Source organism: Cyanistes caeruleus, chromosome 2, assembly GCF_971803275.1.
Source record: "Cyanistes caeruleus chromosome 2, bCyaCae1.hap1.1, whole genome shotgun sequence".
NCBI classification, from domain to species: Eukaryota; Metazoa; Chordata; class Aves; order Passeriformes; family Paridae; genus Cyanistes; species Cyanistes caeruleus.
In genome coordinates, this window is record NC_141702.1 from 36831502 (window position 1) to 36848008 (window position 16507).

The following is a 16507-nucleotide window of genomic DNA, read 5'->3' on the forward strand; positions in this document are numbered from 1 at the left end:
GCTGCCCAGCTCCAGCAGCCCAGTGGGGTGCAACTATGGACAGCAAATCTGGAAGATCTGGGTTTGCCCCGCAGCAACCTGCACATCTACTGCTCCCCCTTGTCTTTCCCACGTTAGCTCTGCTGCTCTTTGGACTTGTGGTCTTACTCATCAAATTGCCTGGGAAAATTAGCCAGGGTTAAGAAAATGGTAAATTGGCATGTACTAGGTCGAAAAGCTGAATCAGCTCGGCAAAGCACAACAAGCACATGGCCAAGCAGGACCTCCTGCTCCCACCCGGTGGCACAAGGCCCTCAGTTTCATCCTCTCATTTTGGAGGACAAAGTTAGACTCCCTCCCTCACCCGAGTAAATACAAGTCACTCAGGTCATCTGCTGAACCTGTTACTCAACATTGCTTGCCATCATCCCCAGAGTGATAAAAGGTTGTGAGAAGACCCGAGGGTTTAGGAATGCAGCCACATGGTTCAAAAACTTCTCCACAGTCACCAGATCTGCTCATCTCTTCGCATGTAACAGACTTAAAATTATGAAGAGCTCATCCCATCTGGGGGATCAGTGACATGGCTAGGGTGCGTGAGGCCAGAAGCCAGAATCAGGTAGGAATTAGAATAGTTACAGAATCACAGAATAGTTTGGGTTGGAAGGACCTTCCAGATCATCTAGTTCCAAACCCCCTGTCATGAGTAGGGATGCCTCCAGTGGACCAGGTTGCTTTAAGTTCCATCCAACTTGGTCTTGAACATTCCCAAGTTTGGGGAATCTACAGCTTCTCTGGACAGCCTGTTCCAGCGCCTCACCATCCTTACAGTAAAGTATTTCTTTCCAATATCTAATTTAAACCTACCCTCTTTCAGTTATTTGAGTATTTACAGGAGATAGTACTTCTGCATTTTGTTAACACTGAAGACTCATTTGATTGAGTTCTGCTTTCCTCTAACTTTTTTTTTCAATTGCCTGTTGCAGACACAAGCTGGAAATAAATACCCCAAATCTCTCATGCCCCAGAAAGCAAATTCCTACTGCTAAGCTACAGGTTAGGCTAGGCATAGGCTGCTACTGGTTTTCTGAAGAGCCACCACATTGCCAGAGCAAGACCAGAACAACCTTTAGGAGATGGGGCATGATGCAGTGACGGTCAGTGCACTTTGGGGACCAGATGTCCCATGGCCAGCACTAAGCCTTCTGAAAATTTTTGGTTTAATTTGAGGCATTATCCAGGTTCTTGACAGACTCCATAGCAAACTTAACATGCACAAAACTAACCCTACACATAGACTGAGTAATTTCTTGCCCATTTCATTCTCAGGGCTGGCCCACTGTGGGATGAGACAGGTTCGAGGGCAAGTAAAGGTAAGGAGAGGAGATGCTGAGCAGAATCACAGCCCCAAATTTGGCAGCCACACTGTCAGCTGCCCTTCACAGGTCCAGCCCTCAGTGATTTTAGACACAAATCCCATTTCTGAGTCAAGAGCTCAAAACAGGAATGAGATTTAGATGTTATTAATTCGTCATGATCCAGCCTTCACGATACTTCTGATACTTGGCATGACACGACAAACTCAGAGTGCTGAATCTATGTCCTCTTGAACTCTAAATGACCACTGACACCTTATTTTGCAGTCTTAACCAATTTTTCTTCTGTGAACTTCAGTAAGAGTTGTCCCTAAATAAATCCCTTGAGTTGGAATTTGGCCTTTTATGCTATATCCATCTGAAAATAATAAAACCTGTCTTATTGTTGCCATGTAACAAACAATTGGATTTCCACATGTTGCAAAGTTTTATTTCCACAGGCTTCTGCACCTCTATTTTTAGTGTACTTCTCCCAGTAAGTGGCTACAAGACAAAGATTCTCCATCACAGTCTGGTTACACAAGAAACTGACAAACACGTCCAAGGTATTTCAGCACAACCCAAAACAACTACATTAAGATATATAAACATTTAGTGGTAAAAGATGCTCCCTGAAAATGAGGAAGCTGGGATAAACCTAGATTTTCTGATTGGATTTTGTTAAAAACACATTCTTCTTTTAAAATAGAATAAGAAGAAACAAAAGAACCATCACATCCTTATAAGGAATAACTTTCTACTATAAGTATTGCAGCAACAGAAAACATAAATATGGAGGCTTCATAAACATGGGAATTCTCACTCCAACAGGGAAGAAAATACTAGCTCTGCCTCATGTATAGCCTTTAAACCTTGTAACAACGCAGGCAACAGATAGCAACACTAAATATTAATGCAGCAGATCAGGAGACACTGATTGAACTACCATTCAAAGTACCACACCTTGAATAAAAGAATTAAATTTTGATATATTATAACACCATGAAGGGCATGCTCTGTTTACATGAAAACAAAATAACCTCACGTTCTACAAGACACACTTTCAAACAAAAAGCTGAATGTGCTAGAGGTTGCTTGACTGCATTGAACGCAGCGCAGAATCTTTACAAAAAGGCAAAGAGCTAAAAGGATTTGAAAACTATTACTTTTCAAGAGAGAGAGAAAAATAAAACCATTTAACAGATCACTTTCTGATTTGCACTTTTTTCAGCATCACTTTTAGTACTGGAAGTGTGCTTCCTTCCAGGTAGTGACAGACACATCCTACAGTTGTACAATCCATGTTTCAACTAATATTTTCTGTTTACTTTCCTCTCCAGATCCTCTGACCCCAAGCTGAAACAGCAATGTAGGTCACTCCGCAGTCTTACTGTCTGTCCCTCTCTTCACCAGATTGGAAAAGAGGTGGAGAACAGCAGTTCAGCAAGATGAGGTAGCGTGCCAAGTCTTCCCCCAGTCGACATAAATACATTATATTTTCCAGATGCACATCTCTGACATCGAGGCTAAGGATTGGCAATACTCTATGGTGAAATGCAAAACACTGAGAAGAAGACAGGAAAGGGGAAGACTTTTGCACTGCAAACAGTGGTATGAGTAGGTTTTCTTTGAAGGGCACAAGATCTTTCACTGCTGCATAGCAAATCACTAAATCTTCCATAAGTTAAAAAAGAGAAAATCTCAAAGTAATATTTTCCAACCTTTCACTAAGAGTAGGGGCCAAAACCACACGTTTTAAAGGTCTTCCACAGTTTTATTATTAGAAGTAGAAACCCTACTGATACTGATGAGTCATTTGTATTGGCGGAAACCAAGAACACCCATTTTCTTCATGTGCTATAAAGCTCTCAGTGTGGTTTTCTATTAATTACTGGTCGAAGTAGCTGACTAAAAACAAAACGAGTGACATGAACTCACCTTGTTATAAAACCCTGCTCTACAGCAGCTGATTTTATTTATCACACTTTCAAAGACCGCTTATTTTTCACCCCATTCCACAAGAAGAAAAAAAATAAATCAAAAAAAGACAACTATGAGTCTAAACTCCCTCACAGTAAATCCAGAACTGCAGATGGCTAATTCACTCCACTTCTGCAAAGGCTTTTGTGATCAGCTAAGAAAGAAAGAAGAAAGGAGGGAAGGAAAAAAAAAAACAAAAACAAAAACCAAAAACCACAACAAGATCAGTTAAAAATCATCAGTCAGCAGCAGCTATCATTTTAGAATCCTTATGAGTAATCAGAATAGAGTCTGTAAATAAAGAAGCAGTTGTACAAGAGTGTGAGCAGATGAAGGAATCCTTTCATGCTAGCAGCCAGTGATATTGCCACACAGGAGGTAAAAACGAGACTAAGAAATAGCAAAATTTTGAAAATTAAAGACAGCTAAAACCAGTTTTTTTTCAAGTTTAATCATAATTCCTTGCTGGCTTTAAAGAAGATTTATGCCATAAAAAGGAGTGGAGGGTAGGAGACTCCACAGCACAGCTTGCATTTGGAAAGGGAAAACACAACTCATAGGCTAGACTTGCCATACTCAAATTTGGAACGATGCTCAGGGGGATTTTTTGGCAACACCCCTGTCACCAAACAAGAAAACAACAAAATTAAACAAACCCTATGTAAACGAACAAACAAAAATACCCAACACCAACAAAAGACACCTAAACCCCAGAGGTTCAGCTTGCTGATCCGTAGCATCAGCGTGCACTTGGAGCGCAACCTCTGCGGCAGCACAATGAACTTCCACTTCACCCTCCGCACCTAGAGGAATGGCAGCCTGGCAAAACGACAGGGTGTTTTGATGTTGCTGGGGAAGAAAACCACAGCAAAGCAGTGACCGGAGAACCGAAAATAACCTTTGAACAGCGGGCTCGGCACTGCCGGTCTGTGTGTGCCCGCGCCTCCTATTGTGGATAGTTTATAGCCAGGGTAGCTCCAAGCTGCAGCAGACACGTGAGTCAGCAAGAGCGGCTCGTAGGAAACTGCTGACATCTTCAATTGCTCTCACACACACCGAACACACCTACCCGCTAAATAAAAAACAGCCTGCATGCAAATCGGGGTGAAGAAACACCTCCACACCTACAGTTCCTGTTTTCCTAGTTCAGGTTTAAATTTTAAAACGATCGCTAAAGAAAGAAGACGAAGAAGAATAAAAAAAAAAAAAAAAAAAAAGGCCCTCAGTGAATGTCAGCTATAATAAGTAGCTGTGATTAAGTCTCAAGGGTCATTTTGTTTATTTAAGCTGCTTTTCCTCTTTTCAAAAAACAAAATTGCTGCTCCACAGCCCAGAAGCCCTGCGTGGTGACAGGCAGTGAACAGTTCCTGTTTTTCTTAGTGGGGGACTCCTTCTGAACCTGAGCACCAAACCCCATCTACAGCCAGCTGACTGTTTTCAACACTCAGGAGGGAAAAAAAAAAAAAAAAATAATAAAGAAAAAGCTTCAGGTGTGTATTTCACCTCCTACTAGGGACAAACTGGAAATTGCCATGTTTTTTTGTTCCCAATAGCTTTTCAAACATCTTGTTCAGCTGAGACAGCAGAGAGAGGTGTATGCAAATTATAGGTCTTAGGAATAAATTTGGGAGGATCTGACCATTTTCGGTCACCTTTCCAACCGAAAAGAAGCAAAAGGCACAACTCAGGTCCCCGTGTCCATTGCCCCTGCAACCACCACCTGCACCACCTCCTCCTTCTCCCTTTCCTTTGAGGCACTGAATCTGAAATGTCCCAGCTGGCAGGTCTGCACCAGCAGGCGTAAACAGCAAAGGGGGAGCAGACACAGAAGTCAGGAAGGGCTGAGATGTTACACACAGAGGGGGTTGCGTGCCTGGAGGCCCCCTCACCCACACAGGAGCTGCAGTTCAGCCCCCACTGTATTAGCTGCTTTTACAGACAGTCTTTTTCAAGCTAGGGACACATCTATTGATCTGCTGGGATGCCAGTGCAGCACAGGTGGTGTTCTTCAGATTGTTGCTGCGGCTCCTTCTGCATGAAGATCAATACAATCGAGCAGAGGAGTCTTCTGAGCCCAATTTTTGACAGATCAAAGTTCTGCCACACATGTAAACTTTTAGCATAAGGGCTTTCCTGAACTTATTCCCTCGTTCTTTTTTATCTCCCTGTTCTGAACATGTGGTTGCTCTTTGATCATTAGTTCTAGTGACTCAGAAGATGCAAGTCCATCACTGGTCACAGAGGCAGCATTTGTATACATTCCTCTGCTTGGCTGCTTTAAAATTGTAATTCACAGTCTAAGAGTGGCATGGTATGAGGTGCTCTTTTCAACCCACTACAAAGATGTTTCTGCCTATCTAAAAAGCAAGATGAGCACATTGCAACTCAGCTGGCTATATTAATACATTTTACATCTTCTTGATGCAAGCTTCAAATAAATGTGTAATATTCAGACAGCTGCCACAGTTAGTATCTTTTGGAGGAATTTAAAGGAATGATGACCGTTTTTTGTAACAACCTGAATGAGTACTTTGAGCACTGTTCCGGAAATCCTGCGGGAGTTACTGGGAGTAGAACTCTACTGCCCATTCATCTACTACAACAAAATCATTTGGGCACCTGCTCAAATATCAGTAAAGAACTGCAGTATCAGAACAACACTCTTTACACGTTCTCTTAAAGCATCTGTAGTCCGCAGGAACACTGAAAGCAGCAGGAGTAACGCAGAGAAACCATGATGTTTAAACCTGAATTTTCTTCAGCACATCAATGGAATGATTAGTGTATTTTCCCTAACAGCTCAACTCAGAAAGCCCTTATATACAAGCATCACACCCAAAATGAACTGAGCTGGAAATTCAGACCCAGAGGTGAAAGAAGCATGCATGCCTTCAAATCTAAGTCAGACCTGCTCAACACTGCAGGAACATTCTTAATGTAAACTAAGAAGCCATTCAGAAAGTATTCCTTTGAGTAAAAAGGCATACACATTTTGATTTGAATATATAAACCATGTTCATACCACCTAAATTAAAACCACGAGAGACTCTGTTCATGTCACACAATACATGCTATTCAATTTTACCAACTGTTTATTACATAAAAATGTCATTACTACTGAAAAGATTACTTCACATATATTAATGTTACCCATCTCATTTTTCAGCTTAGTGCCATAAAGCCCTCTTTGCTATGGTTTGAGAAGTCTCCTCTTTATCCGTGCGTATGTGAAGCCCTACCCAAAAAGAATGTGACACGCTCACAATGACAAAACATTTCTTTCTATTCTTTAAAAAAAAAAAACTCTTTTTTTTTTCCACTACACCTTTAGAGAAAACCTGAAAGAAGAAAGAAATAATTGGCAAACATACTGCAGCTCACTAAGAAAACAATGGCACTTCAGACTGAAAAATCAAGCAATGAAAGTTTTAAAATAAGCAAAGGCAAGCAACTTCTGTCACATATCCCACACTACACATCATCTATACAGGGTTTATTTTCAGGTCTCTTTGTCTTTTATTATGCACTTGCAGAAAGAAATATGTAAGATTGCTATATATTATGGAGATTTTATTATTTCAATGAGTATCTGAAGACTTCTACAATATCAAAGACTTACCAAAATCTCCTTGTAAACTCAAGTTTTATGCCTAACTTCCCTTCCTGCCCAACCCGAAAGAGCAAACAGCCAATGTTTTCTTGCTACAAAATGAATGACTGAAAGCCAACGGGAAAAGAGAGGAAGGCATCCCACCTACATCACCAGAGCAATCTGCCAGCATGCACATTACCACCAACAGATGTTCCAGATGTGCCTTTGGGTCAGAAAAAGACTAGGAGTACCTGTCCTAGAACTGTTTCCCAGTGTGAGATACCTGAGCATAAACAATTGCTGTTGATTAACAACTCAGGATCTGTCAGCATGTGCATCAGTCATCTATTCACTGTGTGCATCTTCCCCATCTACTCTCCACAATGGTAAAAGTTTAAAAAAATTGTAGCTGTTTAACCTCAAGTCTCACAGCAGATTTGCCCAGCATTGCCCAGAAATGCACACTTTGCTTCTGTGAAGCATTTCTGCAAAAGAACCCTAAATATCTTGAGAACCACCCTATCTCCAAAATCACTAGGGACATTCCTTGCCCGCTTGGCAGCTGTGTACTGGTGTACATCTGTTTGAGTGGTTTGCCCAGCGTTACGGAGGAAACCAACAAGAAAACTAGACCTGTGATCCTGATTTTTCAGTTCTCTACTTTTCCAATTAGTCACGGCTTCCTTCCATTCCTTGCAGAGCACCTTCATAGCAGCCTTTGAAGCTGCAGGGTCAAATGTGAAAAGCAATGCTGAAATCTCAGGTTCAGTACACGGCAGGGAAGTACAACGCCGATCCATTTCGCTGCACAGCTGCCCAGATCCCAGTGACAGGGGGCAGGCGGGTGGACACAAAAGGCAACAAGGCTTTTAAAAGAGCAAGCCCACATGTGAAGTGGAATTTTATTTCCATTTGTCAGACGTAAAGCTCCTAGAACAGTGGTTTAAAGCTGTTGTCTATGGGGCTGTCGCAGCAAAAGCCTAACACACCACCGTATCGTTTTATTTTGCCCATCTCATCGCAGCAATTATCTCAAATTTCAGTATTTACATACCTGAAAAAGTCAATTTACCCAGACATCACACCCTCCCCAAACTGCAGAGCATTCCACCAGCTACAGCAGAATCACAGACAACTCCCGGCTCAAAAAAAAACCCCAACTTGCGTTCAGAGCCTCAGAAGAAAAAAAAAATTAAAATATGCACAAGTTTAGCGATAGTTCCAAAGTCTCTGAAAACGGGCTTTCATCACGAAAACACTGACACGGCTTCAACTAGAGCAAACAGGAACGCTGTAATTTCCCAATCTTTCCAACATCTTAAGGAGTATTTCGAATCAGATGTCGTCCCTGCCTCACGTTTATTATTGAAGACTGAAACCCGGGGTTTACTCCGGAGCTTCAATAACAAGGGCACAATGATCTCACGGCAACCGAAGCGATTTAAGCAAGACACCCGCTGCACGACCAAAATAGCCCGCTCCACAAAAGGAGAGGCACGGTTTCACACTTAGCTTCTTTCATGACAGCCAGCGTCTCCGCGGAGCGCTGCCGTGCGCGCACGCCGCGCCTTCGTGAGCCCCAGAAACTGTTACCGGAGTTGGCATCCCTGCCCGAAGGGAGGGGAGCGGGGGTGGCGGGGGGCGCGGCGGGACGCGCTGCCCGCCTGCCCCGGGAGGCTGCAGGTGTCGGCGGCGGGGGCCGGGGCTGCCCGGGGCTGGCGGCCGCGCGCAGGGGAGAGCGCGCGCGGACACACGCGCACTCCCCGTTACGCAACGCGCGTATTTCCCACTTGAAGGAATAAGCGCTAAGCGCGCCTGCACAGCCCGCGGAGCTCCGGGGGCGGGGGTGCAGCCCCCCGCCTGACCCCGCGCAACAGCTGCTGTGCCTGGGAGGAGGAGGAGGAGGAGGAGGAGAAGGAGGGGAGAAACCACACTGCGCCCCCCCCCCCCCCGCACGGCCAGCCTCCCCCCAAACTTCGCCCCCCCCCCCCCGCCCGTTCCCCTTCCCCGGCGGGGCTGCCGAGCCGCGGAACAGGCGCACTCACCTCGCCTCCGCGCAACTTTCGGGGGTCGCCCCTCTCGCTGCAGCCTGGGCGGGAGGTGGGGGAGGCAGCGGGGCGGGGTGGAGCGGGCCCGGGGCTGGGGGGGGGGGCTGTTACGGCTGAGGAGGTTTGGGGAAGGGGGAGGTTGCTCTTGTTGTTGCTGCTGCTGTTGTTTCGGAAATTCTTATTAGTATTTCTCTGCGGTCAGAAACCTGCACCCTCCCCCCCCCAAATGAAAAAAAAAAAACCCGACCCAGACGATCATCACATGGCGATTGCTTTGAACCAGCTGTTTCCAGAGCCAAAGTCTTGCGGAGAAAAATAAAGGGGGAAGGGAGGGAAGGAGGGGAGGGCTGGCAGGGGGGCCGGAGGAGGAGAGAAAGCCGCAGCGGAGGGAGGGCGGGTGGAGAGAGGGCGGGCGGCGGGGGGGAGGGGGAGCAGCACCGCGGCGGCTGTGTCGCTGCCGGAGCGGCACCCGGGGCCGGCGGCGGTGGCAGCCCGGCCGGTGGAGGCGGAGGAGAGAAGGCGGCGCTGCTGTGCTGCTGCTGCCGCGGCCGCTGCTGCTGCCCGGCTCTGCCGCCCGCCCGCCGCCGCCGCCGCCTCCCGCGCCCCGGCCCAGCGCCGCCCCCGCCCCTCAATCGCTACATTGTTGACATTCGCAGGCTGACGTCACCCTCCCCGCCCCGCCGCGCGCTCCATTCACAACAACGCTACGCCGACGGCGCAGCGCCCGCCACCGCGCCTACGCCCGCCGCGGCCCCTACGCGAGGGGAGCGGCGTACGGCCGCTCCGCGAATAGCGGCGGCGCCGCCGGCGCTCCGCCCGCCCCGCCCCTCCGCGAGCGGCCGGCGCATGCGCGGCGCGGGTTCGCTCGCTCCCTCCCTCCCGCGGCTCTGTATGTGTGTGTGTGTGTGTGTATGTGTGCGAGAGGGGGTGCGTGCGTGCGTGCGCGCGTGCCACCGGACCCCGCGCCGGCGGCCGCGGGGGGCTCTGGGAGCCGTAGTCCGCCGGGAGGGGCCGCCATGGTGGTGGGGGCGGCCCGAGGGGGCTCTGCTGCGGCGGTGGGGAGGCGCTGGTCAGGGTGCGATGGGCAGGGTGTGACGGGCAGGGCAAAGAACACCCATCCCGGTCACCCCTGGCTTTCAGCGGGGCCGCCTCGGTGTTGATGCCTGCGTTATTTTGCGCGTTCCGCCCCCCCCCGGAGAAACCTCATCCTACTTACAGTGCCGACCGCAAGCGCCCAGCAGTCATGAGTCAGGCGTGCTGAGCATCGCACGGGGAGGTGAGCGCTCCCGGGACTGAAAACAAAAACAAAACCCCGGCAATCCCGACGCGGGAGCGCTGATTGTTCTTCGCCTCCTCTCGGGTGTGTGTGTGTGTGTTTCCCTGTGTGTGTGAAGCGCCTGAATCCGAGCCCTTTTCCCACCCCGAGGCTTGGCGCCATGGTTCCTTTTGCCAAGTGGAAAGCTGTGACTCCTGCAAATTATCCTGGTGCCGGCAGCCAGGACTTCTGAGCGAGACCCCCAAATGTCAATGGACATGAAATGCATGTAAGGGAACGGGTAAATGAATAAGCTGCATCCTGCAAGCCCGAGTTACTCAGCCGGGCTCGGACAGAAAAACATAAAGATGAAAGACAGCTGATAAAAAGGAAAGTTGGAGAATAAATGATTCACAATAGGGGCCGTGAGTGAGATTATCTCTGGAGACATCTCTAATTAAAGGGCGTTGGATAACTAGAGGGTTACATTTTCCTGGGTCAATGGTTTTGAAAAAGGAATTGCAGTTGCAGTAAACGTCAATAAAGAATGATGGTGACCTACTGCTAACAAAAGCACGTTCAGTAATTAACATGTGCATGTTTGTTATTTTTTCTGCGTTTGTCAGTTTTCATTGTACATTTTCATCCTCTGTTTCCCCCTTTCACTACAGCCAGATGATATACTGTGTTTTCTGTATTTTTTAGAGAGGAGACATTCCTGTGAAGTTTTCTCAGTGATATCTTCTGAAATTGCAGCAGCTACATGCATTTTCGAAGTCTGCTTAAGTACAGAAAACTATGTTGTCAGCCTAGATTCAACTCTTTGTGTGTCAGGGCAAGCAAGCATATATTCACTTTTCAAAAATACGATTCTCCCCAGTTCGCATTATGCGCTATTGTCCACTCGTGTAAAGCCTTTAGTTCCTTATAGCGCTTTGCCTCTACTTTTCCTAGCTACATGTGACTGCAGAATAGCACCCCGCTGGAGATTTTGACTCATAAACGTCACTTTCCCTTTCCAAGTAATGTTCATATAAAGCCTTGCTCACCAGTGCCATTTAGGTTCTGGTTCTGCAGACATATATGGTGTTAAGCACGCAAAAAGTCCCACGGGCTGTAAGGAGACTCATCATGTTTATACACTAGTAGGACTGAGTCTTCGTGTTGCCTTGTTTTTCCCTGACACACAAAAATAATTTTGTATTGGCATGAGAGATAAAAATACTATAATGAGAAGGACAGAGAGATAAAAATAAGACTTGCAGCATTTGTAATGCTTTAGTTAGCATGCTACGTGCCCGTTATGCCACTGCACTCAAAGTGCACGTATTCTGTTATTTACAGCACGCTACAGGAGATATGGCTCCAGGTAGTCAAAGCTGTCCAAACTGAAAACTCAACAAAGCACGCCGTGTATGCTCTGCCCACAGCACAATAATTGCCATTTATCTTACTGGCTGATGTTTTAAAATGAATGCTACTATTTGGCTAAAAGGAAAAGTAATGTGAAAATGTCCATTCTGGGTTTTATTATTCCGTCTATGCTGTGGTAAAATTTGCAGTGACTTCAGTGTGAATCAGGTCATACTTGTGCAGGACAGAGATATCAGCGCAGAGGGAAAGAAGGGACACTGCACAGAGGCTTTTTGAAAACTCACCAAGTAGCTCTATGCAGCTTTTGGTACCCAAATGCTATTAATCATTTTGTGATCAACTCATAATTCAAGACAGAGTTCACATTCCCGTATGTCACTCAGATCATGATTTTGTTATGGCTGTTGTATCTCCATATAACAGTAAAAAACTGGGGAAAAACCGACTGTTGTTTTCCAAATTCAGAAGGAATATTATACTAACCAAATTAAGCCTACTGTTCAAAAAGGCTATTTTTATATTATGTATTTTACATTTTAATGCCTTGGCTTCCCAATTTATTCCCAAACTGCTTATATTCCAACAACAAATCTAGTCTGATATTGTTTCCATTGCAATCAACTATCTTCATGTCTAAATTTTTTTTATATATAACTATTTCTGGACCATTTTTCTTGCAGTGCAGCCAAACATATATTCCAGACAAATATGAGTTATTTGAAGAGGCACCACGTATGGTTTCTCAAAACAATATCAAATTTGTCAAGCAATAACAACAAAATGAGGTAAGAATGAATGTGAAGAGGTACAATTTAGAAGGTGGCCCGAGAATACTTAAGGAATAACTTGACATGAATGCTGCAATGCATCCTCCGGAAAAGGCGGCATCCACACACTCAACAACATGTGTTGGCTCAGAGCTATGGACAAATTTCCTGGTTACATGTTACATTTACTAACATATTAATTAGGTGGTTTCTCCACACTGCCATGACTTCATCTCATTGGAGAGGACTGCCTGGTTGAGCTTATGGCACTTGACCTACTTTTCAGTGGGATAACACAAAACTTTTCAGAGTGGCTGAATTATGAATATATATTTCAATCATATTTCATATGTAAATTTAAAATATTTTAAAGTGAATCCAATATTGTAAAACATGTCCCAACATCCCTTTCTGAGATCTCATTTGCATATCAATCTTGTAACTTGAATAGTCTTAATAGTGCCACTTGTTGGAGAGCTCTGTGTATTGCAAGGTATTTCAGTCACGTATTTATAAAAACAAATGACTTTTTCCTAGTGAGAGGCAATTCCTAATTTAAAGTGCTATGGAAAGACAAGTACTGCAGTCTTGGCTTCAACCACGCTGACTCAAAGACTGAATGAATGAGCAACACGTTAGTGGATCTTATGCAATTTGATCTTTACAATGGTAATGAAGGAGTGAAAAGGGAAAAATAAGGACAAATTTTGCAGGTTTTAATTCAGGAAGTTGTTTCCTTCTGAAGTACATTTTGCCCTGCAGCATTTGGGTTGAAAAATATCCGTTTTCCTGGGTAAGCCCTGGTCCTGTGCAGAGATCTAAGTCATTATTGGCAATTATGCACATACTCTCCTGGGTTATGCAGGTAGAATTAATGACATTGCATCATTTTCTTTGCAGTGATTAAGAAATTCACAGTTGATTATTGACTATGCTACAGGCACCATATGTCTTTTCGCAAGCAGATCCTACCACACCCCAGGTGCATTACGTTTCCTGGAGCACTGACAGCACTAACAGCACGCCCTGAGTCAGTGGCGGTGACAGCTACGAAGGAGACATTGTCATGGTGTGCGGTATCAAAGACCCACAATGTAGCGTCTCCGGAGCGTGGCTTGACATCACATCAAAAGCTCCATAAAGGAGCAGTTGTCATGCACAGAGCTTCAGATCCCTGGCATGGTATTTAGAGGATCTGGTGAGATATAATATTGGAAATATATTAAAGTACCAGCAAAGCATGGTTGCTGGGACTAAACTTATAGTCAGGAAGCAAGGTAGGAAAACATGGCAGGCAATGACCTTTAAAAAAATTGATGCAGGTAACATAATAGAAAGGAAATATAAGGAACTCTTTGTATGCCAAGAAACAGAGGGCCAGGAATTGTTAAGGTTTACACATTATGTCCAAAAACTGTTCTGTGGTCACTAAGTGGATTCTTTGGTTTTTATTTTTTTCAAAAAAATAAAAAAAAGAGAGGTAAACTGTTCACATCACCTACTTACTGGGTTCACCCAGCTTAGGTTTGACATAGTTTAATCTGGCAAAAGTAGTTGCAACACCTGTGCTAGACAGGTAGGATGAATGAGCTAAAGCTTAATATTTCCAATGGTTTTACAGGAGATCAGAATTTGTTAGTCCAAAAGCAAGCCCTAGCAGCCTGCTGGTGCTTTGAAGCTCGGTGCTGTGAAAAGCAGCACAAATACAGCCCGCAGCAAGTCCTGGAGATGGCTAACCAGGTTTAGGCTTTGTCCTTCCTCATTTTGTTTTAAGTCAGTTCCATTTTCTGAGAATTTCCTCAGCTCTGTTACTGCTTTCAGCTTTTGTTTTGTTTTTTTTACTTTGTGTGCTCATTATTATTTACAAATTTTGAGTTACATTTTAGAATTCTCATTTAGAATGGTATTTAAAAATATAATATAAAACTTTATTTTAAAATAATTTTAAAGGTCAGCTCTGTCAAATTCCATGATTTTGCAGGTCAGGATGATCCCAGAGTCTGCTTCTAAAAGCAAGGACATCTGAAATGACATATTTAAATCTCAGTTCACACGTTCTCCTATCACTAAGAATCAGCACAGTCAAATGGTTTGAGGGCAGCTGTGGGCAAAACCTTGTTTTAGCTCAGCTTGCTCAAAAGCCTTGTAATCCATCTTTTCAACAACACTTGGCCTTTATAGTTATTGTGTTAAAAGAGTAGAGAAATTTGGCAGAAATTAAGCCCCCTAGCTTTCCAGCTAGCCCTGAGATTAGAGGGGCTGGGTGGGGCTGAGCTTAGTTTCTGATTACAACCAGTTCAACACTGGAAATCCACTTGCATTCATTAAGATCCCAGATGCACAAATAGTTTGAGTTACCCTGTAAGTATGGTCTCCTTCACAATCACAGATTCACAAATAGTACAGTGTGCCAATTCAGCACTGTAAGTCTGGTCGCGTGCAATAGGAACTTTCATAAACACAGATTTACAAATAGTGCTGTTTATTGGAGCAACATGTTATAGATTTTCCCTAGATTGCTGCTGATAAGTTCACTAGACCTGCAAAATACTAGCATGTAGCACTATGTACGAGTGTTCCCGGGTATGTTCCGATGCAGTCAGAGGCCTAAACCTTACCAAAAATGTGTCACTGACTTTTGGGAAGAGTGAGGAGCAAGCCCATTGACCTGTCTGCAATGTGAGGGATTTCAAATGCCAGCTTCCGCTTTCGGGGATAAGTGGAGCTAGTCAAATATTCTCTGACTGCTGTCATAGGTGGGGGAGGGGGGCAACCACTTCACATGTCAATGGACAGTCAGAAAGAGAGAGAGTACAAAGACTGTAGGTGTTGTGAAGGCCAGCACAGAACCATGACACCTTGCTGCCACTTGGCCAATTGATAAGGGTCATCCGTCCTCCTGATAACTTATGGCCCCATCAGCAGACCATCATGTCCATGGTAATTCCTTCACCACTGTCTCAAGGAAATCCCTTCATCAGTTATGCTCATGGCTGTAGGCCTCATTCCTAACCCAGTTATCCAGAAAAGTGAAAATATCTGTAGCAAACCGTGAGAGGAGACAAAACATCTGCTTTGTCCAGGCTGTTCTTCTGCAAATCAAGGGATGCACAAGAGGATTAGAAAAATTCCTCTTTCTCTTGAACAGTGCCAGGGGATGGAAAACATCTGGGACTGGAGAACAAAGAGGGTATGCAGAGGTTAATCTAGATATGACAGAGTGGTGTTTGTGTTCTAGATATTAAATGTCATGCTGGGGATTTTTTTCCATTCAAAAGCTCACAGATATTTCTGAAGGGTCTAGGTCACAGTTCTGACATGTCACAGGACACCAGTTATTTGGCAAGATTTAATTCAAAGTCATTATTTTGGGAAGGAACAGAGGATAGGTAAGAGGAGAAGCACTATTCTGCATAGAGAAATTGCTATCTCAAATGACTCTTACACTCCATGTAGTCTTCTTCAACATCAGTGAGAGTTTGTACACATGCAGCTATGGCTGAATAGATTTAAATCCACTTATTAAGAGTAAAAGCCTAGAGGTAATTACAGCTCACAGAAGTACTGAGTTGGTAACAGTTGTGACCTTCTAGCACCTATGATTCTGCTTTCAGTGCACACTGTAATAGGGGCTTTTTCTTTCTTTCCTGGATGGACTGTGCAGCCACAGCAGAGGACATCTGGATGTTGTCTTATGGAAGTCAGAAGGAGTTTCTTCATAACTGGCAGTTCTGGTGGGACGTCTGACTGGATGCCTGACTGCCTCTTGTGCCTCTGGCACTGTGTCTCTCAGTGCTGTCTGCACTGCTGTCGTTGTGGCTGTGTGCCCCTTTTGCCTCTGCAGGAGGAGGAATACGGAGATGCTGCTGCTTAAGCCTTACCTGGGGAGGTATTTCTGGTGATAAATCATGCAAGACGTAGCAGATGGAGCCGTGGAGACAATGCAGTGCTGGTGTGACTGGGAGAGAAGCCTGGAGCACTGGGGGTGGGCAGTGCAGGTGGAGGGGAGGACAAAGCAGAATGCAAACCAGCAGCTTTGTCAGAGCCCAGCAGTAGTAGACACAACTGTGTCATGGGGGATGTCTGAGGTGTCCAGTGTGCCTTTAGAGGGAGGGGTGGGAAGTTACATGGGAATGTAAAACTTAAAAGGCAAGTCT

General features: G+C 45.0%; 1 protein-coding gene across 3 annotated transcripts in view; it reads right to left on the reverse strand.

The window, feature by feature from the left end:
- The window catches only part of BACH2 (BACH transcriptional regulator 2), a 181739-nt gene extending 171320 nt beyond the window's left edge, over positions 1 to 10419 (reverse strand). For 2 of the 3 annotated variants that reach the window (XM_086876544.1, XM_086876543.1), the window contains exon 1: positions 8952 to 9523. The gene's annotated coding sequence lies outside the window, so the exon portion shown is untranslated. Of the gene's footprint in view, positions 1 to 8951; positions 9524 to 10170 lie in introns of those variants that run through there. The other variant, XM_086876545.1, reaches the window with a different exon arrangement.
- Positions 10420 to 16507: the final 6088 nt, after the last annotated feature.